General features: G+C 42.5%; 1 long non-coding RNA gene across 1 annotated transcript in view; it reads left to right on the forward strand.

Moving 5' to 3' along the window:
- Positions 1-26,284, forward strand: part of LOC125079623 (uncharacterized) — a 98,968-nt gene that overhangs the window by 13,242 nt on the left and 59,442 nt on the right. Inside the window, exon 2 of the long non-coding RNA XR_007121157.1 lies at positions 15,781-15,928. This is a non-coding gene — a long non-coding RNA (uncharacterized LOC125079623). The remainder of the gene's footprint in view (positions 1-15,780; positions 15,929-26,284) is intronic.

Below are 26,284 nucleotides of genomic sequence, written 5' to 3' on the forward strand. Positions count from 1 at the left end.
ACTCCCAGCGGATCTGAAAAGCATTTCGAACATGTCCAGTAAGGCATTAAAAATAATGATCCCAGAGAGTCCTCACTCCCTTGGTCATCTTAATATATTTTTGTCTACAAACAAGAGAAGTTTTCTAAACTGCTCCCTTGGCTTCTTTTGAAAGATCTCTAGAACAAAAGTACTTTGGGTGACCCCAGGATACCCGGCAACAGTAACCAAGGATGTGGATGAGGCTGAGAAAGAAAAAAACAGACGATGCACTTTGTGACGTCAGACCTAAAATATTGTGTACTTAAAAACAGAAGAAAACGCTGAAGCTTAGAAACAAAGAACAATTCCATCAGGAAGATGAGCAAGCTTATTGAAGAGAACGTTAAACACGATTTCTCAAAATGTACTATAAAATCACTCTTAAGCTACCCAGGTGACCCTGTGGGGTAGCTTCTTTATGTAATTAGAATTGGCTTTCCTCCTTCTTGCCTCCTTCTCCTTCTCTTCTTTTCACAATAATAGCTATTATCATTACTGTTATTGTTATTGCTATTGTTACTAGCCATCATTTACTGAGTGGCTGGGCTCTCTCATACATGCTCTCTACTGCTCATAACAACTGCTTTAATGAACAGTTGCTTTGAACATTTCTGAGATGAGGGAATCAATGCTACGAGGTTTGAGCTGTTAACTGTGGAGAACACAGGCAGCCAGAGTCGTAGCCATCACTGCGTACAGCGAGGCATCAGAAGTCTGGAAGGAAGTGAAGTGAGTGGACGTTGGGGATCCACTTCCGCGGCAGTCCTTGGCGTAGCTTATTCTCAGAATCCGACTTAACAGTCTATAACCGTCCAGCCCAATTCTGACAAGATCCGTAGGCCAAAGTAAAATTAAATGACTTTTGCCATGGAATCTGTTTCTACTACACACTGTCAACCGAAATCTGACCCACTCCCTTCCTGTTTGTACCAAATTCTGGCATAGCCTCCTTCCTACAATAGCTATGTCCCTGAAATTAATTTTTTTGTTGTTAAATACAGTGAATAACAGTGACAACACACTGTGGGGGAGTTACAGAAAGGATTTGCTATTTCGAGGCATCCCAAGGCGATGTTTCCCCTTCTAAATGATCCCCATCTCTCTCTACCTCTCTCTGCCTCTCTTCAAATCTGAATTTTCACATGCCAGGATTGAATAGAGAGGAGAGATGGAATGTACAAGCACACCAGTCTTGCATCTAGATAAAGCAGGAGGAAGCTCTATTGAAAGGTCCACTCAGGTTTTCGACAAGGTTGCTCTCAAAAGATCTCAGAGCTAGGCCATTTCTGATGGTCGCAGGAAGAAGAAAATGTGTCTTTATAAACCCAAAGTTCATACATATGTATAGATGTTCACACATGCCTGCACACAAACGTTCCTGATGTTTACTGTGCTGAACCTTTCGCACTTGTACTTCTTCCCACAAGAGCAACTTCTGCTTAGGTCTCTCTCTCTTCCTCACCCCCACTCACATGAACAGTCCTGAAGTCGTGAGCTGAAGGAATATGGCCAATTTAAAAAGGAGAATGGCTTCATAGGGACAAAGTGGCACTTTCCAGTTACATGAAAAGACAGGACTCCACCAATGTTGACTTTCTGGAGCTTTTCATGCAGGCGAGGAGTCATGTGCTCGAAAGCCGAGACAGCTCTGGCTGGCTGAGTGCCTGAGGAAGACAGCCATGGGTCCTCAGTCAGGCATTTGGGATCACAACTCATCTCAGAAATGCATCTTGTTTCCAGTTTCCCCTTTATCTCTGGCAGAGATCACCGTGAACATGAACGGACGGCTGTGGTAGAACTTGGAGCCAGTTGCTGGAGGATATCCACCCCACTGGGGTCCAACCCAAAAAAACATGCTCTCAGCCTAAGCCATGCTTCAGGGGCTGAGCATGAAGCTTCCCCACTTGGTTGAGTTTCTTACTTTTTCAGGGTTTTTTTGCAACCCTTCTGGATTCACAAGTGAAGCTCTGAGGCTTATGATGGTGGCATTCCTACCATTTGGGTCATTTGGGCTTCACTAAAGAGTGGGCAGGTCTTGGCAGGCTAACCATGGCATGAGGATAAAAGTAACAATCGCCAATTTATTGAGTGTTCGTTGAATGACTGACACTGCAATACATATTTTCTTAGATTATTTCATTTTATCCTTACAGAAACTCTTGGAGAAAAGTCATATAAATATCCTCATTGTACATATGAGGCATAGAGATCTTGCCATTTGCCTTAAGTCCCACAGGTGGAAAATGACAGACTCCCTCCAAACTCTGCCAGTATGTTCCCATTGACCAAATCCTACCAGACGTGGAAGGCAAGGGAACCGACTAGGGCAATCCATACAGGTCAGCCTCGGGCAGCCCAGAGCAGGGTGAAGAAAGGTGGAGATGGACTTGGACAGGGCTTGTGTGTCTGCAAATGCCTTTATCCTAACCTTCGCTTGATTGATCTTTAGCTGGCTATACAGCTATAGATTGGAAATCATTTTCTCTTGGAATTTTGAAGACACTGTTCTTTGCCTTTTAGTTTCCAGCATTACTTTTCAGAAATACAAAGCCATTCTGATTTCTGAGCCCATATATGAATTAGCTTTCCTTTCTTAGAAGTTTGCAGGATCTTCAGGAGTCCCCTGAACTGCCCAGTATGATTCCCAATAAGCCTTGTTAAAAAGAATTGATCTATTAATTAAATTGTCCCAACAACTATTCTGGAATGACAGAAAAAGGAATTACCTATCCATTTTTCTCCCTTAAGGAACATTTAGAGCCCAATCTAATAGAGGTATTGAATTTTAAAATCTGTTTAAAATAGTGAGGGGGTACCTGGGGGGCTCAGTGGGTTAAGCCTCTGCCTTCAGCTCAGGTCATGATCTTAGGGTCCTGGGATCGGGCTCCGCATTGGGCTCTCTGCTCAGTGGGAAGCCTGCTGCCCCCTCTCTCTCTGCCTGCCTACTTCTTCTCTCTCTCTCTCTCTCTCAGTGAAATAAATAAATAAAAACTTTTAAAAAATCGTGGGGAGAAAAAAGTCATGATAGTGAGAGTATCCAAAGTTATAGTATTTCTATTCAGCATCTAAAAATGTCTGTTATCCCATCCTCACATGAAATTGCTGTTGAATAAGATCAACCTAGGTTAGCACTAAACAGTCTCTGTCTTTTCAACAACTTGGGTCCAGGGACTCTGAGATGCAGACTTAACAGACATTTCTCTTGGAAAAATGACACGCTTTATTTTTCATCAGCTTAATATTTTACATGAAGATATCATACCTGGGAGATTACCCTGTTGTGGAAACCAACATCCAATAAGCTATTGCCCCAGCACAGAACAATGGGTGACAGAAATTCTTTCGTGGGTTGTATTCTGATGGAGCTGAAGTTGGTTGGCCCGAGATGCTTTCCATGGTCTGCTGAACACAAAAGTAGATTCTGGCTCTTGGCCACAGACTAGGCTGCCCAGTCAATAAGACCTGCTTCCACTAACCCAAGGCTGTACTGATTTCTGCTTTTTTTAACAATAGAAATGAAAATGCCACAGGGAGGAGAAAGAACAATGGTGTTTTGACAAATGGAACAAAGATAGAGCTTGACTGACAATTCAGGTCAGAAAGCAAACGAAGGCACAGGAAGACTGATGTTGGCCTGCCTTCTTGCCAAGAAGCGAACACTCCGTGGGAAGTTTCCACTGACATGACGAACAGGCTTAACAGTGGCCATTCAGATTCAGCAATTTTGTTGGATGTTTTCTGGCAAAAGGGCACTTTTTCTAGGACTTCAAGTGTAATTAGAGTAATATTACACAATTAACACGTATGGAGGACCTGGGTGGTTCAGTCAGCTAAGCATCTGCCTTCAGCTCAGGTCATGATCCCGGAGTCCTGGGATGGAGTCCCACTTTTGTCTGAGTGTCCTGCTTCTCCATCTCCTTCTGCGTCTCCCCTCTCCCCGGTTGGGTGTTCTCTTTCGCTCTCTCAAATAAATAAATAACTAATAACTGATAATAATAATAATAATAAATAAAAATCTGTCTCTCTTTCAAATCAATAAATAAAATATTTAAACCAAAATTAACACATATAGCCATAGTATCTTTGAAACCAAAGGAAGAACAATGAGAGCTTATGCGACTCACTGAAAAATGTTATTGTCCTATTTCTTTGGAGATCTGCTAGAATAGTTCAGATAGAGTTCTGGCCTTTGGAAGGGGCTAGGCTGAGAAACCTCTAGTTGCACTTTCTAGACTTGGAATCCTCTAAAAAGGGAAATTAGGAAGCATTCATTCATGACCTTGAAAAAATGTTTATAAAAGTATATTATAACGTATCAGTAAAAGGAGCCGGGAAGAGGGTTTATGTGAAAGTTCATGAGAGAAATGCAGCTATTAGCACGCATGCCTTTCCCCACCTTGACCCCAGCAGGAATGTGTAAATTGTAACATATGGAATGTAAGCGTCTGTTGAGATGTTTCATAAATCTGCCTGGCAAGGAGCATCATAAGGCCCTGTGTGAGAACGAGCCCCAGCAAGGAAGAGATGGTCAATGTCACATAGAACTTTAGGCTGTTCATCAGCCCAGGATCTGACCATCAAAAATGTGCCATGTTCTTTAATAATCGCAACTACCTTCTGACAAGGCAACACTTTGTTAGGGGGCCCAACCCAAGAATAGGTAATGTGTTCATCCATTCATCCCAGAAATGTCTATGGAGAGCCTGTGCCATGGCCAGCAGCATGCTAGGCACTGCAAGTACAGTGAAGAACAAGGAAGACATTGCCTTGCTGTCCTATAACCTACAGCATGTAGACAAACAGATGTTAAACAAAAAATAACAAAAATAATTTTGTAATTACAATTTGGATAACTGCTAGAAAGGAGAATACTAGCTTGTGCTTATAGTACAGGGACTCTTCCAAGCTCTCTACATAGATTATCTCATTTAATCCTCATACCAATCTCAGCAATACATGCTATTATTAGCCCCTTTTTAAAGATGAAGAAATAAAGGTGTCAAGTTCTCCCTGTTTTGCTCAAGGCCACACAGCTAATGAGTGGTGGGCTCAGAATATAGTGTCAAGTAGGGTGAGTCCAGGCCCTGAGTTCCTGACTCTGTGCCACTTTTTTTATGACCTGCGTGGGGAAAGACCATGGATTTAGATTTCCAGGTTAAAGAAAATGTCTTTCAGGGTAGGATTTTAGGCCAAGCCTAAGCAGGAGTTATTTGGGCAAGAGAAGATAACAGGAGTATTCCAAAGTTGGGGAGATGGAGTGTCCAAAGGACCTGAGGCAGAAGGAGTTGGCTTTGGAGGCGTGGCTGGAGAGTGGAGAGTGAAGGCAAGGCTGGAGAGTAGGCAACAGTCAGAGTAGGTGCAACCTTGTAAATCCTACTAAGAGTCTTGAGCTAAATTCTGAGCAGAGTGGGAACTCCTGAAAGACTAGAATTTGTATGGGGTTTGTAGAGTCTCTCCAAACACAACTGCTACAGCTGGGAGAGGAGAGGCTTTCTCCCCACAGAGGATGGTGGCTGAGGCTGAGCTAGCAACTCATTCCTCCTTCCCACCATCTTTTGTGGAAGAAAGAGGATTCTACATAGTTTTGTTCTTATCAGACCTCTGTCTTCTGCTGCATTTAGAAGATGGTGGTGTCCAGAAAAGACTGATGCTATGGACTAAATGTCTGTGTTCCCCTCCCCCAAATTCATATGTCGAAATCTTGATCCCCAGTGTGATGGTATTAGGTGATGGGGCCTTTGGGAGGTCATCAGGTTAAGATGGCAGAGATTAGTGCCCTTATGAGAAGACACCCTTAGCTAGCTCCCTATGAAGATACTATGGGAAGTTGGACAATTTCAAGGGGGAAGAGGGCTCTTCCAGAATCTGACCATGTTGGCACCTGGATCTTATACCCCCAGCCTCCAGAACTGTGGGAAATTTCTTTTGTTCATAAGCCTCCCAGTCTATAGCAATTAGTGATAGCAGCCCAGATGGTTGAAGGCAACTGGCAAACCAAAAATTCATTCAGCACTGCTTAATAGTAACCTCAGGCACTAGCAATAACTTTCACATTGCCCAAACTGTGGGAATTAAGATTAGGAAAATGATCCCCTCCCTCTCTCCCCCGCCCCAGATTTCCATGTTAAAAATGGTAGCATTTCCTTACATTCTTGAGACAGATACTCTAATATCTGGGGTGTTTGTTTTTCTTTTTAATCAATGCTTTCATTTATTCACTCATCCAACGTTTGCATACCTATCGTGTGGCAGACTTGAAAGATCGAAAAGCAAGTAACACTCAGGTCCCTGTGGAAGGCAGAATAATGAATGGCATCCCCAAAATGTCCACATCCTAATCCCCGGAACCTGTGGACACATTACCTCATATGGCAAAAGAGACTGTGCAGATGTGTCTAAGTCAAGGCTCTTAAGATGGGAGATCATCCTGGAATATCTTGAAAGAAGGAGGCAGGAGGGTCCAAGTCCTAGAAGGAGATGGAAGGACCAAAGCAGAGTGAGCAACACTACTCCTGGTTGGGGCCACAAGCCAAGGAAGGAGGGCAGCCCCTGGAGGCTGGAAAAGGTGAGGAATGGGTCCTCCCCTAGAGCTGCCAAAAAGGAAGGCAGCCCTGCCAGTTCTTTGGTTTTAGTCCAATAAGACCCACTGGGAACTTCTGATGCTCATAAGATAATAAATTTGTATTGTTTCAGATAACTAAATTTGTGATCATCTCTACACCTGCATTAGGGAAAAAAATGCACTCCCCACTCCACTGGGACCTGTCCCAGGACAGACATCTTTGATCTCTCAGTTTCCTGCTAGGGCCCACAGTGTTTCTCAACTCAGCAGTCCAGGCAGCGCTTCCCAATCAGCCAGTGACTGGATATAGCTCATTTAGCATCCTGCGGGGTCTGTGCAACACCTTACACATGAGTGTGACCCCGCCGGGATTGCTGTATGTGTAAATATTCATTAGATAGACATTTCTTAAAGATTTTAATTTTTATTTATTTGCTAGACAGATACCACAAGTAGGCAGAGAGGCAGGCAGAGAGAGAAGGGGAAGCAGGCTCCCTGCTGAGCAGAGAGCCCGATGCGAGGCTCAATCCCAGGACCCTGAGATCATGACCTGAGCCAAAGGCAGAGGCTTAACCCACTGAGCCACCCAGGTGCCCTCATTATGTGGATATTTCTTAATAAGTCTTCTAGATTTGGGCTCCAAAGTTGGTTCTGCCCCAAAATTGCTGTGTCTCCTCAGGCAAATTACATACATCCCCAGGCTTCAATTTCTTTATCTTGAAGATAATAATATCTACCTCCAAGATCGTGAAGAATAAGTGACTAAGGTTTCAAAGCATGAAAACTCAAGCCTGGCCAGGAAGTGCTCCGATTTTAACAATGGGGATAATGACTGCTATTATTATTGCCTACAGAATTTACCTGAGGTTTAAAAGTCCTTTGGAAAAAAATAAAAAATAAAAATAAAAGTCCTTTGGGAACCTACTGTCTACAGTGTGGGACACACACTAGAGAAGTAGGAGTGAGGGCAAGTGGACAGGCTTTAACTGGGAGAAGACGGAATCGGCGTGAGGATGGTCGAAATGGAAACAAGTGGGGGGACTTGACAGTACTGCAAAAGTAAAATCAACGGGCTTGGCAATGAATTGCCTCTGGGGGTAAAGAAATGTTAAGGAAAGGGGCACGTGGGTGACTCAGTGGGTTAAAGCCTCTGCCTTCAGCTCAGGTCATCATCCCAGAATCCTGGGATCGAGCCCTGCATTAGACTCTCTGCTCAGCAGGGAGCCTGCTTCCCCCTCTCTCTGCCTACTTGTGATCTGTCTGTCAAATAAATAAATAAAATCTTAAAAAAAATTTTTTTTAATTTCAAGGATGATAAAGTCCAAAACCTTATGATGACATGCTAATTAAAGCATGAAATAAATCCTTATTTTGTTTGTGACCTCTCCTGCCCCCTAGCTTTTCCTAGTGTGGTACTCTTTTCTTTCTTCCCGTAACAAAGGAACACCATAAAAATAAAAATTAATAAAATAAAGTAAAGAGCCAAAGGAGACACCAAGTATAGAGGCATAAACGATTTGGCAAAATGTAACGGAAAACCAGGAGACTTCCTCTACCTGAATTTTGGCTTTTTGTTGCCACTATGTGAAGAAGACATCATGATTGGCCAGAAAGAGGGAGTGTAAGACAACAGAAAAAGAAAAAATAAATAGAATTAAAAGGTCTGAATTGACTTTTAGAAAGAGAAATAAATGAATAGCATAAGAGATAGTTTTTAATTTTTAATGCCTGTAATACAGTTGGGCTGGGGGTTTAGGCAGCAGGTGGAGAATAGAGAACAAAACCCTTTGGGGCTGTGCAGGGTACGGGATGGGGTCAGCAGACTGACTGATGGGGAAGAGGGAAACGTTCTGGAGGTCTAGTTGGGACATATGGTTTCCAAACCCCGTCTTGGCACCAATGAATAAGCCCAGAGCTTACCCACGAGGATTCTACAAGATAGCTCTTGTGTGCCTGGGTTCTGTAAAGCTGCCGGGAGTCGAAGGGAGGTCTGCGGTCCTCAGGAGGAACCCATCTCACTGGCATGTGAGTTGCCCCTAGTATCTCATGGGGCCTCACTGACTGGAGGGTAGTTAAAGAGAGCCACCTTCCTCCAAAAGAAACTCCATGCCCTGCTGCTGCTGTCCTCCCAAAGAGATGCCTGTTAAAGGTGGAATGTTTCTGAGCCGTGGCCCACCAGGAACTGCTGAACAGTGGAGTTTATTTCTGCATGAAACAAAATACCTATTTTTTTCCTTCTGCCTGAGTCCATGATTTGGCTGTGTTTAGCAGAAGAAAGGAAGGAAAGGCATACTTTGAAATTGTAGCAAGCATCTGAGCAGATTGAATTTAATGTTGGATACACATGTCGAGGAAAGTCTCCTTTGGCTCCTGCTCCTTATTCACTGGGGCGTAGTGCGACGCTCCATTGAAGGGCCTGCTAATCTAAGCCAGTGCTAGCTGTTAACGGCAAAGGGCAGGAGCGAGGGGCAGCAGGCTGAGTCCAAGGAGGGATGCCCTTCCCCAGGATGCTTCTAGGCGCTCTGCTCAGCTCTGCCGTGCCTGGTGAGACAGGGCAAGAACCTAAAAGCTGCTCAAGTTCTAGCTTGGCCACAAACATGCTGTGTGGTCTTTTCCCTCAGCTTAGGTTTGGTTTTCCTGTCCAGGAGATAAAGGGACTGGACTAGATGAATGTAAGATTTTGTTTTAGGATTCTGACATTTGGAGCATCAACAGATGCTGGAAAGGAATGCCAGCCACGAGTGTAGGATAAAATTTGGCCCAAGTGTTTGGGAGGGCATTAGCTTTCAAATGTTTTCATGGGCATACCCTTTGGCTTATAGGGGTCAATTCTTGGGGTATATCCTGTGGAAATACTAGCAAAAGTTTGCAAACTTGGATATTTATAACTGCAACATATCAGCAACAACTTATGTGTCCACTAGAAGGAAAGTAGTTAAATAAATGTGCTACACAACTGTAATAAAGAATAAAAAATAGATAATACTTTAATATATTTTTATAATAATATATAATAAAAATATCCAAAATATATCTTAAAGTGAAAAAGTTAAATTGTTGACTAAAATATATGCAGCTTGATTATTCTTTTTCTGAAATGAAATCCAGATATGTATAACATATTTTATATTTAATTAATTATATATGCATCTATATATGCATAGAGAAAAGGTTGAGAAGGTTCCACACCAAAAACCATAGTGGTTCGCTCTAGGGCTGCACAGTTCAATATGGTAGCCTCACGTAACTACTGAGTACTCACAGCGTGGCTGATGTGACCGAGGAACTGGGTCTTAAAATTTTATTTAATTTTAATTACCTCATATTTAATTTAAAACCTGTCCTTCAACTGTATGTTTTAGGAGATCTAAATACAGATCAAGTATTTTCAACGAGAATATAGCATCCACTGAGATGTATTGTAAATGTAAAATACACATCAGATTTAGAAGGCCTAGTCCTCAAAAGTGGTAAATATCTCAATAATAATTTTCTATTTTATTAATAATTTGATAATATTGATTACATGTTGAAGCAAAAATAGTTGGGATACATTTCATTAAATAAAAGATAAAATTAAAATTAATCTCACCTGTTCCTTTTCTACTTTTTTTAATGTGGCTACTAGAAAACTTTAAATTACATATATGGCTCACATGATATTTCTAATGGTCACTGCTGCTTTGGGGAGTGTGATAGAGGAGAGGCTAGACTAACTTTTCATTTATATACTTTTGCATTGTTTGATTTTGTTACAGTAAGCCTGGATTACTTTCATAATTTATGAAGAATAAAGACCTTCAAAATGTGATAATAAAGAATTCATTTCTAGGATGTATTTTGATATATAAAGAAAATATTAGAGAAAACACTCCCTCTAATTTGTTTCTCTTGGGATGGTGTGTCAGGGTCTGAAATAAATGTTTTGCCATCAGGTTATTATAAAGTGGAACTCTCATTGTGATGTGTCTGTGATTTACCAGTATCTTCTAATTGCTTGACCCTTTCTTGGACCATGGCTATCCTCAGTAAGTATACTTCTGCCTGACAACCATCCCAGCTGTGTTGGAAGAGGATTGTTTCTCAGAGAGTAGGAGTTAGGCCCACGAGAGTTAGGGAAAAAAAAGAGAAATAATCCTTGAAGAAATCTCCCCTCTTCTCTCCAGCTCCCTCCTCCTGTATCAAGATTCCCCAAAGCTTTGGGGATCTATAGTCCTAGGCTGAACTTCCTACCTCGCTAAATGACAAGGCCAGGATGTTAATGTTCCCCACGCAGACACGTCTAAGTTATACATAAAGATGTCTGTGTTACACATAAACACGTTATGGCTGTAACAATATCACTTTCAAAGGAGCACTAATCCAATGAAGTCATCGAGTCAGAAAACATTTGTTTCTCCGTGTCTTGTGTCTGAGCTGTGTGTGAGAGAGAAGAGTGAGAAGGAGGGGCAGGGGAAGGATGGAGGGAAGGAAGAAGAGAGAGAGAGAGAGGACAATTTATAAAACCCTACTTTGCAGAGACAGCTTTTCAAACTATGCCTCTGGTTTCTTATTTGTTTGCTATGGTGTCACTTCCTTATACTTTTTCTGTTTGAAAAGTTGATGATAATCTTTTCTCTACAAAGAGGCAGATATACAGGTGACCCAAGTCAATATGTTGGGTAGGAAATTATGGGGTTTGAATGGATGTCACAGAGTGACAGGTAGAGAAGAAAACAGTGGCAGTTTTTAAACTTCAGAAATAGCCAACTCCATGCTCCCCTAAAACCCTAGATCACCCATATCATAGCTCGTGTCTGCCTAGATCATATTGGCCTGTTTCTATCTGTCTTCTTGGTAGGTGCTCCTATCCCCAGCACCTTGCACAGAGTCTTGCAAATAGTAGGCTCTTAATAAAAGTTTGTTAACTGAATGAGTGAAAGAATGAACAAAGGAATAAATGGATCTATCATTCAAGCGTCAATCTTATCTAAAACATTAATGCAATTAGAATTTCATCTCAAAAATGGACTTGTAAAATTTTCCATCTTATTTACACTATATTTATTAAATGCCTATCATGGGCTAAAATAAAAGATGTCTAAACAAAGCCATATTTTACACATACACACATGCGCGCGCACGCGCACACACACACACACACACATACGGTCCCAGCCCTTATGACGTTTACAGTCTGGGGAGAAAGGGAAGGTAGGGATCAGGTATAAAAACATAAAATTAAAAATCACAAATTGTAATAAGTGCTCCCCAGGATATGATCAGGGCTGATGATACAGAACAAAGCAAGGGCTGTGCCAATTTCGCCAAGCCAATTTTTCTCTTCTCTGAGCAACTGACATTAAAGTCAAAGCCTGGAGGTTTGGGAGTCAATTCTTAAATAAACAAATTGGGGGTGAGAGGGCCCAGGAGAGAGGAAAAGCCTTCCACACACCCAGGAGCAGTGCCTGCTGCTTCTGTGACTTATCACCCAAATGTGTAATGTAATTTGAATTTGACTTGATTCATTTGGGTTTTAGGGTCCATGCTAATTTGCATGCCTGACTAGGTGTCAATGTCTGTTGGAACCCACGTGCTCAGAGTATAAAGAGGGTGATTTCCCTTATTAGAAGGGCCATGTGATTATAAGGGGATGTTCTGGGAGTGGGCTGAGGGGTGGCTGACAGGAGGCTGGTAAATTTCTCTCGCTTGTCTTCAAGGTTGAATCATCCCTCTTCACACTAGCTTCTGCATTTCAGATCTGCTCACTATTCAATTTCTGCTTTCAGTATATATATTTTTTGTTGACAGTAGTTACATGAGATTTACAAGAGCATTCTTACTTTTCACTTTATTTATACTCCTGTCCCTTTTGAATATTTTAAAATATGAGTTTTTATACCTTACCTTATAAAACTAGTAAATACAATTATGAACTAGATGTATAGTTCTCTTTAACACGACGACCCTATGACCGTTGTTGGGAATTAGTTTTCTTTCTTCCCGATTATTAATGCAATATAATTTCAGTGCAATTAGATTTAGAAAACTCAAGAAAAAATAAAAAGGAAATAAAATTCTCTATAACTTAATCATCCGGAGATTACCACTGATAATATCTTGTTATATTTCTTTCTCAATGCCTTTTTAAAAATAGAATCAAATTCTATTGTTAATTTATAATTGATCTTTAAAAACTAGAACCTCAATATATGTAGGCAGCTTTCCATGACAGTAAATGCCGACCTTTTATATGGGTCTATCATAATTGAAATTAGTGGACATTTAGGTTGCAATTTTCACCGTAAAATTAACTTTTAATCTACATTTTTAATAATATTTATTTATTTACTGGGGGGAAGGGGCAGAGGGTGAAGGAGAGAGAAACTCAAGCAGACTCAATGAGTATAAATTAGATGTTTGAAAATGTTTGAAAATCTAGGCTGACCAAATCAAATTCAGGGTTGTTTCCTAATGTCACTAAACAATTTAAACAGCAAGTTTCTCTTAAAATGTTCTTTCTTTCTTTCTTTCTTTCTTTCTCTCTTTCTTTCTTTCTTTCTTTCTTTTTAAGATTTATTTTTTTACTTGAGAGGAGAGAAAAAGCAGGTGCATGGGAGAGGGGCAGGAGGAGAAAGAGGGGAAGCAGACTCCCTGCTGAGCAGGGAGCCCCAGGTAGGGCTCGATCTCCTGATCCTGAGATCCTAACTTGCGCCAAGACCAAGAGTTGGAGGCTTAACTGACTGAGCCACCTAGGTGCCCCACAAAATGCCCTTTCATAAAATATCAATATCTCAGGAGGTTGGTGGCGATGCATAGGGCGCAATGCCTCTGAAATCTAATGCTTCGTTTGAGGACTGGCTCACATCTGTTGTGTGGAGGGGGTGGGGTGAGGGTAGGGGTGGGTACTGTTGGGAGTTCCCGCTCTGATCACAACTGTTACTGCGTCATCACCATGTCTGGCAGGGGAGGGGGCGGGGTACGAGGCAAAGCTCCAGGTGCCCAGAAGTGGGCGGGCTGGAGGATTCTAGCCATCAGAGGCCCCCACCTACCAGGACTTGAAAAAGAGAACCTCCACCGGTTTCCCTCCAACAAAACAGAACATCAGCCAGTGCTGGTCCTCCTCGTGCAAGATCAGCCTGGCTCAGGCCGAGGAAAACAGAGATCCGTTCCACCTTCAAACCTGACATTCCCCTTAGTTACCATCCTGTGATTTCCAAAAGTCTATTTTCTGTTTCTTTTCAGCTATAGCAACCTGCTCTCCTAAATAGCTTCTTTATCTGGTGGGGCAATTACAGTCTGTGACTAACAGCTGTGGTTCATAAACATGAGTTTCACTGTTTGGGTCAGTAGTTCTTAGCCTTTTCTGAATGGCAACTCCCCCAGCTGATCTTGGCATTAAGAGAAGCACCTTTCCTGAGCACTCGGGTTGGTACTCAATAGAGCAGTTTACTCTTGGAGGGTTCTGTTTTCCCATTATAAAGGAGGTGACATTTTTATTAAGTTGCGAGTCCTGGCATCTAATACCAAACATATTTCTGGATGCTTACTTTATTAGTGATTTTAACTTTCTCCATTGAGCTTCTCTTTCTATTCCAAATGGTCTACAATAGGTATGTCTTTTTAGACTTAGAAAAAAAAAAATGTTCTTTCAAAAAGTAAGTCTCAGGCTCGATGAAGAGTCTTAGACCCGACACCAAAAATCACAATCCATCAAAAAAAGGTATAAATTACACTTCAGAAGAATTCAAAGCTTTTGCTATGTGAAAGACTATGTAAAGAGGATGAAAAGACAAGCCGTGGGGTGGGAGAAAATACTATTTGTAAACCACACGCCTGACAAAGGATTTGTATCTAGAACATACAAAGAATGCTCAAAGGTCGAGAGTAAAAACAAAGAATTGAATTAGAAAATGGGCAACCTATAAGAGACATGTCATTGAAGAGGGCATACAGAGGGCAAAAAAGCTCAAGAAAAGGTCTTCAACGTTACCAGCCATGAGGGGAATGCATTTGACCATGACCAGATACCACGACACACCTACTGAGAGAGCTAAAGTAAAGATAGTGACAATGCCAAATGCTCACAGGGAATCAAAGAAACCAGATCTCTCGTACATGGCTGGTGGGAACGTAAAATGGTACAGTGACTTTGGAGAACAGGTTGGCAATTTCTTAAAAAACTGAACATTGACTTTCCATATGACCCAGCAATTAATCCCTGGGCACATATCCCCCAAAAATGAAAGAACCCGAACAGGAGTATTCATAGCAGCTTTATTCGCCGTAGCCAAAATCTGCAAAACACCAAAACGTCCATCAATGACTATTTCATACCTTTTTGATGTTTTTGTTTTAGAATGTGAGAATTTATTGCTTAATTTTTTATTTGGAATAAAACTCACTTAACATAAAACATCATTTTTACTTCCTTGAGCGCACAATTCAGTGGTGTTTTTAGTTTATTCACAGTATTGTGCAACCATCAGCATTATACGATTCCAAACAGTTTCATCAGCCAAAAGGAAACCTCACACCCATCGGGTCATTTTCCCTCCCCTGCAATAACTAATCTCCTTTCCACACATTATATGATTCCACGTATATGAAGGGTGCCTATGCATGGAATCCTACAACAGGATACAAGAGTCCGTTGTGCCTGGCTTCTCTCACCGAGCATAATGTTTTCAAGGTTCATCCCTGAAGTCACATGCATCAGAACTTCACTGCTTTTTGTGGTCGGATAATATTCCACTGCACAGATATACTTAAATTTAAATTTTTAAGATTTTATTTATTTATTTGACAGAGATTACAAGTAGGCAGAGAGGCAGGCAGAGAGAGAGGGGGGGGAAGCAGGCTCCCTGCTGAGCAGAGAGCCCGATGCGGGGCTAGATCCCAGGACCCTGGGATCATATCCTGAACCAAAGGCAGCGGCTTAACCCACTGAGCCACCCAGGCGCCCCTAATTTTAATTTTTTTTTTAAAGATTTTTTATTTATTTATTTGACAGAGAGAGATCACAAGTAGACGGAGAGGCAGGCAGAGAGAGAGAGAGGGAAGCAGGCTTCTTGCTGAGCAGAGAGCCCGATGTGGGACTTGATCCCAGGACCCTGAGATCATGACCTGAGCCGAAGGCAGCGGCTTAACCCACTGAGCCACCCAGGCGCCCCTAATTTTAATTTTTGATACAATTTTTCTTTGTTCCCTTCCTGCAGGTCTCTTTTAGGTTGGTTAGTTTAGTGAACTGCCTCCAGCCTGGACTGCTGACCCGTGACCTCCCATTACTCAAACCCAGGCTGACATATGTGGGCTTCGTTCCCTCACTTCTCAGTGTCTCCTCCTGAAATCAAGACGCTTCTTCGGGTAGGTCATTAATTGGGATTCAGAGGATCTCTACAGGGGAGGGTCTCCTTGTGGCACATCAGAGGTGACTGGTGTCAGGGTGGAAGGGAGGGGAGACAGCCAGTCTGTCTACGGAGCTGAACCAATTTGTAGTCTCCTAGTCACTTGACTCACCTTTCTGGAACAAGGCGCACTAAATCTTTTCCCCAAAGCAAAACTTTTCTAACCTGTTTTGGAAGCACACACATTTTGCCTGAGTATCCTTACTCTCAGGTGCTCTTGAGTCCAGAGCTGTCTGTCCCACGGTATTGCAGTCACCAGCTTACCCACTACCAAGCACAGTTTCCTTCCATCACTGATGTCATAGCTGGGCTGAACTGACTGTGCCCATGGTGCGTTGGTGTCTTAGTGAACGTGAAGCCCAGTTACTGAGCCTTTATGATGTATAAGCCCCAGACTAAGCCCTTTGCATCTGAATTTGGGCTCACAGCAATTGCATCGGACCGAAGCTGTTCTTATTCCCCGTTAAGATTCAGAGGCAGAGGGGCGCCTGGGTGGCTCAGTGGGTTAGGCCGCTGCCTTCGGCTCAGGTCATGATCTCGGAGTCCTGGGATCGAGCCCCGCATCGGGCTCTCTGCTCAGCGGGGAGCCTGCTTCCTCCTCTCTCTGCCTGCCTCTCTGCCTGCTTGTGATCTCTCTGTCAAATAAATAAATAAAATCTTAAAAAAAAAAAAAAGATTCAGAGGCAGAGGCTCAAAGAGTTTTAGGGTCCTGTCCAAGATCATATCACCACTGAGTGGCTTGGGTAGGATTCCCTACCTGTAAAATGGGATTAATAATAATACCTACCTCATCGTGTTGTTGTAAAAATTAAATACATGAATCTGCTATGGCCTGAGAGCTCTGTGCCCGGCACACACTAAGGGCCATGTGAGTGATCACTGTTGTCATGGTTGTTTTTATTACGTTGAGTCTTAAAAATGGGACAGTGAGGCAAGAAAAAAATGACCCGAACAGACACCATTTCATGTTGCCTCATGAGATCTCTTCTGGCCAAGTGACACAGCACGCATTTCCTCCAAGCTGCTGCTCCCAACCCCAGGGGCTTTCAACCACCCACAAAGCCAAACCAACCATTTCCAAAGCCACATTCTTCAGGTCAGCGATAAGTCTCTGTAGTAACAGGAAAGGGGGTGAGGGGAGCATAACTCTTTCCTATAAGAGCCAGCCACGGATTTTCTTTGGAGAAGCATATTATGTGGTCACCCGGGACATTGCCTTTTGTCAATATTTAGGATCACCTAAATAGCTTAGGAGCACAGATGCTTTGTGTATCTCTATTTCCACAACACACCACGGACTATCAGTGCTACAGGAAATACAGCCAATAGTGCCTTTAACTCTAATCAGATTAGAGAACCAATTCCAGGAACTCCAGAGCCGGTTCAGAAAACTCATCTTTACCAAAGGGTGTCATGAGACACTACCTGCCTCACAGAGACTGGTTACAAAGGTTAAGAGACCTGCAGCTGAGGCTTTCTTCACTCCTCTAAATTGGTGATGGGTTCAGTCCAGGTCAAAATCAGCTTCAATTTGGAATCCCAATCAATAGCCCTGTGAAGGACTTCGCTTTGAGGGGCCCTAAGTTGGCTGAAGGAAGACAGGCCTCACCATCAGATGGGCTAAAGCAGGTGGGTCTCCCTGAGCTCAGGGAGCTACAAAGACTTTTTGGGCAGAGCAATAAGAATGTTACTGCTGGCATAACCATAAGTCAGGTTTATAGCTCTGAGTCCCCGACACAAACTCCAGGCTCTCATGACCTTCAGGAAAGACAAGGTTTACAGTTGATCTAATTTAGAAGAGAGAGGCTCTTTCCAGAATCCCTGAGTATAAGGAATGCCTGATTGAGGGGAGGGGGTAAGGGAGGTAGGAACATACCCTTAAGACTGGTGTCTAAGATAAGTGCCCTTAGGGGTGCCTGGATGGCTCAGTGGGTTAAAGCCTCTGCCTTTGGCTCAGGTCATGATCCCAGGGTCCTGGGATCAAGCCCCACGTCGGGCTCTCTGCTCAGCAGGGAGCTGGCTTCCCTTCCTCTCTCTGCCTGCCTCTCTGCCTACTTGTGATCTCTGTCAAATAAATAAATAAAATCTTTAAAGAAAAAAAAAAAAGCTAAGTGCCCTTAGAATTCCCTGGGGGGGAGGTGACATCTCTATAAAGAATCATAAATCTTTAAGATTTTAGAAACTTATCTTGATGTGGCTTTATCAACATTCCTATTACATGTGTTAGTAGAAGGAACTTATCTCCATGGCACCATCACCTAACTGAACTCTTTTATTTTATGATAAAGAAGCTGAAGCCGAGTCAGACAGCACTTTAGTAATGAAGGCCCAGAACACAAGATGGCAGCCCTCAGTCTAGTTTTCCACACTCAGAGCCATGCTGCTAAAAGACAGTTCTAAAAATGTCCTTCTACACAGATCATTCCTCCTCTCTCACAAGGCTGGTGGGTCTCTCCCAGCAGATAGTTCTTTTTTTTTTTTTTTTTTAAGATTTTATTTATTTATTTGACAGACAGAGATCACAAGTAGGCAGAGAAGCAGGCAGAGAGAGAGGGGAAGCCAGCTCCCTGCTGAGCAGAGAGCCCGATGCAGGGCTCGATTCCATGATCCTGGGATCATGACCTGAGCTGAAGGCAGAGGCTTTAACCCACTGAGCCACCCAGGCGCCCCCCCAGCAGATAGTTTTATCCATAAACTATTCAGAGTCCTCTGAAGCCTGTCTCAACAAGAACTAGAGCTTCTGCCGAGGTGGGGAGGAAGGATTCAAGGTTGGATTGAGAACAGAAGTGATTAAAAGGTTCAACAGAACAATCCTGCTGATTCAGAATGACTAGAGAGTAGTCTTCCTGATTACCTACTGTTTCTGCTCATGCTTACGAATGAATGAATATATGGAGAATTGAAATATAATACGAGCAGTGCTACTCAGTTCAATCGAGTCTTTCTTCCCCTAGTGTGTCGAGGTCGTTATGATGAGTATGGGTTACCGTTCTGGAGAATTTAAACAATGGCGAATAGGGTTGACAATCTTCCCTTTAGCCAATTTTTGGTAATTTACTGACCCTGTTGTAGAAGGTGAGGGTGTCTAAGCTCACTCTTTTCTTTTTTAAAAAGTGAATCCCTTCATATCTGTCTGCTTATCTTCTTTTTTTTTAAGATTTTATTTATTTATTTGGCAGACAGAGATCACAAGTAGGCAGAGAGGCAGGCGGAGAGAGGGGGAAGCAGGCTCTCTGCTGAGCAGAAAGCCTGACGCAAGGCTCGATTCCAGGACCCTGAGATCATGACCTGAGCTGAAGGCAGAGGCTTAACCCACTGAGCCACCCAGGAAGAAAACTAGCCTTTTCTTCATAATAATATCGTAAGGAATGTACACACACACATCTAGTTATCTGAGACTTCGGTTGATTGGACCCTAGTTAGCCAGTTAATAGGACCACCACACAGAGGATTATGTCTTAAACATCTCCCCTGAATTCTCGGTTAACAAGACAGGAGACAGGCCATGGGTCACTTGATCCTTTTTACTTCATTTAGGAACATGAATCTTGAGGCCAAGAGGCAGAAACCAGCCCACTGACACAATTGGCAACTAGACACAAAACAATTCAGTGATGGGTTCAAGAAAAATGAGGTCAAGTTTAAAGAATAATTTTTTAAAATTCAGTGATCAGGGGCACCTGGGTGGCTCAGCAGGTTAAAGCCTCTGCCTTCGGCTCAAGTCATGATCCCAGGGTCCTGGGATTGAGCCCGGCATCAGGGTCTCTTCTCAGCAGGGAGCCTGCTGCCCCACTCCCTCTCTCTGCCTGCCTCCCTGCCTACTTGTGATTTCTCTGTCAAATAAATAAATAAAATCTTTTAAAAAAAAATTAATGACCAGTTCAGGTACACCTTAACTCGTTATGTATTTTTGAGCAGGCAATGAATGAAACACAAGAGTACGCAGAGAAATATGTTTCGTAAACTAAGTTAACAGAAGCTTTTAGTGACACCTTTTTTAAAATTTATTGCTTCTCAGCTTAAGCTAAATGTTTTAATGTTTTATAAAATAATTTTTTAAAGTCACAGATCAAGATTTATCTACATTCAGGTAGATTCTGCTGGCTCATGTCCAAAAGACTTGGTTCTCCTGAGGGTAGTATCCTTTGCTTTTCTTTGAGTATCTTATTAATGCTTTTATTTCTCAGGAATTATGCCAAGTATCAAGGCTACAGAGGAAAAAGACCCAGCCCCTGTCCTTTGGGAACTGACGTGAGAGACTAAACGCTCAAACATTTTCTCACTGTCACCATCATTTTCTTTCTTAAAATGCCATCAATCTGAGCTTCATAGACAATGCTCCTTACATGTCCTGTGGTTTCTCCACAGGATTCCTACACACTTGCTACTTAGTTCTCTTTAAGATGTACACATAGTTCAAGTTGAACAACTTCTCAGAAATGCTGCTGTGCATTTTTTTTCCTGTCTTTACCTCATCACACACCCTCCTGCCTCCAGCCTGGTTCTTTCTTTGGCTCTTGATCTGAAATAACAAGGCACTAAACTGAGATGAGAAGGGCCTGCTTGTCTCAGGTGTCCCACGTGGTGCTCACTGGTAAGGGTTTTGTTCTATCTTTCTTTCCCAAGTTTGTCCTAGCCTATTTATCCCTAGATTGTTTTCTTTCATATTAATTAACCATTATTATTGTCCACTGAAGCATTATTTGTAATAGCTAAAAAAAAAAAAAAAAAGCAAAACCCAAGTAATCTCTATCTTCATCTGTAGGAAGGGAGTTAACTCAACTATGTCATATCCATACAATGAAACTCTCTTCATGTTTTAAAAAGAGTGAAAGGTCTTGGGGACACCTGGGTGGCTCAGTTGATTGAGGGTCTGACTCTTGATTTCCACTCAGGTCATAATCTCAGGGTTGGGGGATCGGGCTCCGTGCTCAGTGGTGAGTTGGTTTCTCTCCCTCTCTTTCTCCCTCTCTCTCTGCTCCTCCCCCTGCTGGCTTACGCTCTCTCTCTAATATAAATAAATAAATCCTTAAAAAAAAAACAAAAAGAGGGGCACCTGGGTGGCTCAATGGGTTAGGGCCTCTGCCTTCAGCTCGGGTCATGATCTCGGGGTCCTGGGATCAAGCCCCAAGTCGGGCTCTCTGCTCAGCGGGAAGCCTGCTTCCTCCTCTCTCTCTGCCTGCCTTTCTGCCTACTTGTGATCTCTGTCTGTCAAATAAATAAATAAAATCTTAAAAAAAAAAAAAAGAATGAGAGGTGTCTCAAGATGTTGCACGCATAAAAGCAGAGATTGGAATGGGGTCATCAGAGGCTGGACTTTGGAGGAAACAGGAAGATGTTGGTCAAAGGTTTGGCTATGGCAGGTTGAATAAGTTCGGGAGATCTAATGGACAACATGGTGGCTAGAGTTAGTAGTACCGTATTACATTCTTGAAATTTGCAAAGAGATTAGATCTTCTCACCACAATAGTAACTCTATGAGGTGATATGTTAAATAGCTTGATTGTGGTAATCCTTTCACAATGTACACATAGATCAAAACAACGTGTGTTCAACACCGCAAATATATACAATTTTTATTTGTCAGGTGTACCTCAATAAAGCTGGGGGGGTGGAAATGAGAGGTATATATGATACATTGTAAAATTTTAAAAAGGCAAGTTAGAAGAACAATATGTGTTCTTAAAAATACATATGTAAATCTGTAGAAAATACATATGTGAATCTGAAGAAAGTGATGTGAAGACACCCATACACAGTATTTGAATGAAAAAAATTTTAGGAGATAGACTTAACAGTGAGGAGTCTAGCAAGTGAGGCAGGGAGGGAACAGATGAAGGAAGGAATGCACTTTCTAATTCTGCACTTTTCTATTGATTATTTTGACAATGAGTAGATATACTTGTTATAAAAAGGAGAATATAATATTTTCCTAGATATTTCAAAACTATATATTCTTCTGGACTTTTTTTAAAAAAAGATTTTATTTATTTATTTGACAGAGAGAAAAGGAACACAAACAGGGGAGCAGGAGAGGGAGAAGCAGGATTCCCACTGAGCAGGACCCCAATGCAGGGCTCGATCCCAGGACCCTGAGATCATGACCTGAGCAGAAAGCAGACACTTAAGACTGAGCCATGCAGGCACCCCTGTTCTTCTGCACTTGCATAGCTGTTGAGTTTTCACATACTTTGATAATACCCTTATCTCCTCTTTGATAGCTTCAGGGAATTAAGGCCCCAGGCGAACAAGTGTGTGCCCCCCCTTTCCTGTCTGTTGCTTCTCCAGGTTCCCCATCCCCTGGGATAATACAGAGTGTGTTTCATTCAGACTCATTGTACACCATTCCCAGAAATCGTGGTCACGTGATAGATGGACATCCTGGAAGATCTATTCTCCAGGCCCTGAAAGGAAGCCAGAGTGGCATGATTTTCAACTCACAGATCAGGAAACTGAGGCATGGAAAGTTGACCGGGGCTGCCCAGGCCACATGAGAGGTTAAAAGTCATGAGATGTGGTGGAAAAGGTCTTGGGTTCAAAGCCCTGAACCCCAAGTTGAAGTTCTTGACATATTACATTTTCTTTAAGCAAAATTTTAACTCCCCGAGTCCCAGTTTTCTTGTCGGTAAAATAAGGATTAGAATGCCTGCCTCCCAGAGTGGTACTATTACATGAGAGTATTTAAATTTTTTTTCCCATTGTAAAGCACCATACATATCATAGGACCAACAATCAGAAAATTAGATGTGAGCAGTCAGACCATTGTGGTTGCATATACAACTAGACTTTGTTTGATTTTCTTACGCTCAAAACACAAATTTAAAACTGTCTTTCAAACATCTTAGAAGTAGTCCCTTTGCCTTGAAAGGTCTTGTTCTTTAAACTCAAGCTTTTTTGTTCTCCGCCCCAAATATTTCTCTTCATGCGTTTTAAAAGAGGCACAGAAGTATCAGTTCCACAAGGAAGGCAACAGTACTCTACTAGAATGCCATACCAAATTGGAGAGAAGTCTAAAAGCAGATTAAAGTTGTTTCAAATGCTTCAAAGAGGAGGAAAAATCTAATCCCCCAAGGCTTCTTTAAATCCATAGTCCTTAATTTCACAAAACTTCCCAAGTCTTTTAAAAGGCCCAAATATCATTTTACAATGTGAAGGAGTAATGGAGAATATTTCCCAATTTTTAAGAACATTCTTCCTTCCTTAAAAAAGGGCTTGAGAAAGCTGGGTCTCCCCTCACAAAGGAACTGACCCAAGTGGATGATGACCTGCCGCCTTAGCAGGGAGTGGGGGCAGCCGTCCCCAGAGCCCTGAGCCTGGAGTTGACGGCTAACGACTACCTGGAGAATTCCTCAAAGAAGCAGTGTCAGGCCTTTTCCCTGTTATTTCTGGGCACGATTTTCATGTCTGCATTGTGTGGAAGAACGCCCAGTCCCTCTACTGTGTAACACTGAAGGAAAGAAAGTTTCCAAATGAGAAGAAAAACAAGGCTGGTTATAACAGACACAAGTAGGACCCCTTCCACTGCTTTAGGAAACTGTTCTTCCTAAGCTATCTTCACCTTCCCAGGGAGGCCATCCCTTGTCCCGAAACACTTCTCCTGACTCTTCCCTTGCTGACCTATGGAAGCAATGATAAGAGCCCCCATTATAGCATGAATACGGGTTGAGATGACTTCAGTACCAAGCACTTTGTCAAAGGGCTTACGTGAGGCAGATACTATTATTAGCCCCATTTTACAGATGACCAAGTTGAGGTCTGAAACCCTAATGCAGCCGCCAAGTGACACATAGCTACTTAAGGGGTTGAGCAGGTACGTGAACCCACTCTTTCTCACTCTGAAGTCCATGCTTAGCCAGAACAATGCACTGCCTATATACAGACCACATGGTGAGGCCCGGGTTGAACACTTCTGTTCTACTTCACTGCTGAAGTTATTCAGCTAACTGGTATTACAGTTAACAATAGCGGCCCGTGTCCGTTCTAAGGATGCTCAGTGGCTTACACACCTGGTCTCATTTCATGCTTCCCAGCAGGTGTAAATGGAACAGACTACCCTGACCCTGGAAATAATTTCTGCCTCTTCTGTCAGACTTTTCTTCTCTCCTTCTCTCCTGTTCTCGTCTCCCTCTTTCTTCATCTCTGAGATGTTCTGGTTGCATTTTTACCTTGCCTTCAGACTGGCCTAACCTGCAAACCTTGTCGTGAAGAAGATGGTGAGGGGAGACATCTTTTCAGGTGTCTTCTGCTTTAGTTGCAGGGAAAGTTATGAGTGTCCCTCTCTGCTCTCCATCTTCAGGACACCTCGCCGCGGAAAGTGCCAGAATGGTGACCTCAGACCACAGCTTGAACGCTGATTGGAAGTCACCCAGCTCCCGAGGTGATAGAGTGTCCTTTCTTTTAAAAAGGAGATAAAAATAGCTAAGAAACAACTTTCCTTAGTTCTCTGAAAGGTTGGCATCCTTCCAGGAGAGACTTATGTACTTTTTGTACTTGGAGGAAAAAAAGAGATGGGATCTGATCCAAGATTGGTCCTACAAACGAGAGAAATATGGAGCAAGCAGCTGGAGCCGAGCGGCCAAGTGGTACCACCAGCTGCAGGCCCATTAATTAACATTCCCTGGTATGTAGCAGCTTCGGTGACCTTGATTCTTGTTGAATTCACAGAGATAATTTTTACAGAGCCTCCACTTTTCTCACCGCAGTGTATTTACCCAAGGAGTACCTTGCATATCCCCCCCCCCCATCTCTCTGAGTAGTAAATTTATTCTAATTGCGAAGAGATACAGTAAAAGCCTGATTGAACACTTGGAAGTTTATAGAGATTTATTTCTGGGGCTTAAGGGGGTTTTTAGAGTGTGTGACTAGAGCGGGGTAGAGGGGAGCTGGGGAAAGGAGCCCAGGAGAAAATGTAGATTTAATGGATCTATAAAATGACCCCTCTAGATAAAGGCTTATTCCAAAGACTCTTAAATAGCCTGACCCAAACCAGGGTCTCTGATAGCCAGTCCGACATGAGGTGTCTGAAGAATTGCATATTCCTCTCTGGGTTTTTGGGTTTCCATATGAAATTCGTTATTCCCCATGCAGAGGTGGGACAGGGCTGAGTCTGTTTTCCAGAAAGAAGAAGCATATTTAACTGCAAATTTCTAAGTACTAAAAGCTATGAAAAGAGGCTAAAGTAAACCTCTAGCACCAGCCCTTAAAATCACTCAGCCTTTTCTCTAACCTTTTGGAAGCTACATTCCGAATTTTAAGCGTACTATCCTGGAAGGTGAATCGTGAGAGCCTGCCCTTTGTACCAGGATTTCTGTCCTTCAAAACCTAGTTATCCATGACACTTCCAGCCGATGGTGAGACAGACGGACACTCTCTCCTCTAATGGGGCCTTCTGCTCAGAGTCGACTTTGCCTGTACACCCCACTGAACTTTTCCACGAAATCCTTCTAGGCTTTTGATCCCATGAGTGACATACGTCTTTTTGCAAAGCAGCTGCTTTGCAAGTCTTGCTGAAGATGAATTTTAGGACTTTCAACTGTTAACTTTGTTATATTGTACATCTATTCACAGTACTAAAATAGAGACCTTTGTTCTGGAAGAAGACACAAGATAGAAAAGGATACAAAGTAGATGCTAGTGAGGAAGAAGCCTGCAAGGTCGGTGACGGGCATCTTTGGCCAGAGGCTAAATGGGGAGTGTGTGAGCAGTTTGGGATGTCCCCTGCATTTTCGCTTTTTTTCGGGAGTTGGCATAACGAGACCTTAGGAACATTTTTTTTTTTAAGTTTTTGTGAAGCTTAACACATAGGGGGGAAAAAGGCCATTTAACAAGTTGTTTTAAAGTTAACACCCAAGTCAAGGCATATATAATATTGCTCACTTTCCCCCATAAGCCGCTACCATGCTCCTCAAGAAAACTGCTATTGTGATGTTTATGGGAATCACTTCTGTGCCTTTTAAAATAATTAGTTAGCACCTAGGCGTGCATCTATATAGAATAGTTTAATTTTATATCTTAGAACTGCATATGAACGGAACTCCTGCCCTGTTCTTTTGTACCTGGCTTCATTTGCCATTACATTTGTAAGACCCATTTGTCTATTTTGCATGGAGCTAAAGTTTATATTCACTGTGGACCAGTCATGGTGGCACGGTACTTTTTTATTTACAGAACTGTTACGTGTACTGTTGGGGGATGTCAAGGTTATTTCCATTTTGGGGCTGTTGCTAATAAAGCTGCTGGGAGTGTTCATGGGCATGCGTGTAGGTGCACATGAGAAATGGCTCGGCTGGCCTGGTTGGTGTCTAACGATGCAATT

Source organism: Lutra lutra, chromosome 10, assembly GCF_902655055.1.
Source record: "Lutra lutra chromosome 10, mLutLut1.2, whole genome shotgun sequence".
Taxonomy (NCBI): domain Eukaryota; kingdom Metazoa; phylum Chordata; class Mammalia; order Carnivora; family Mustelidae; genus Lutra; species Lutra lutra.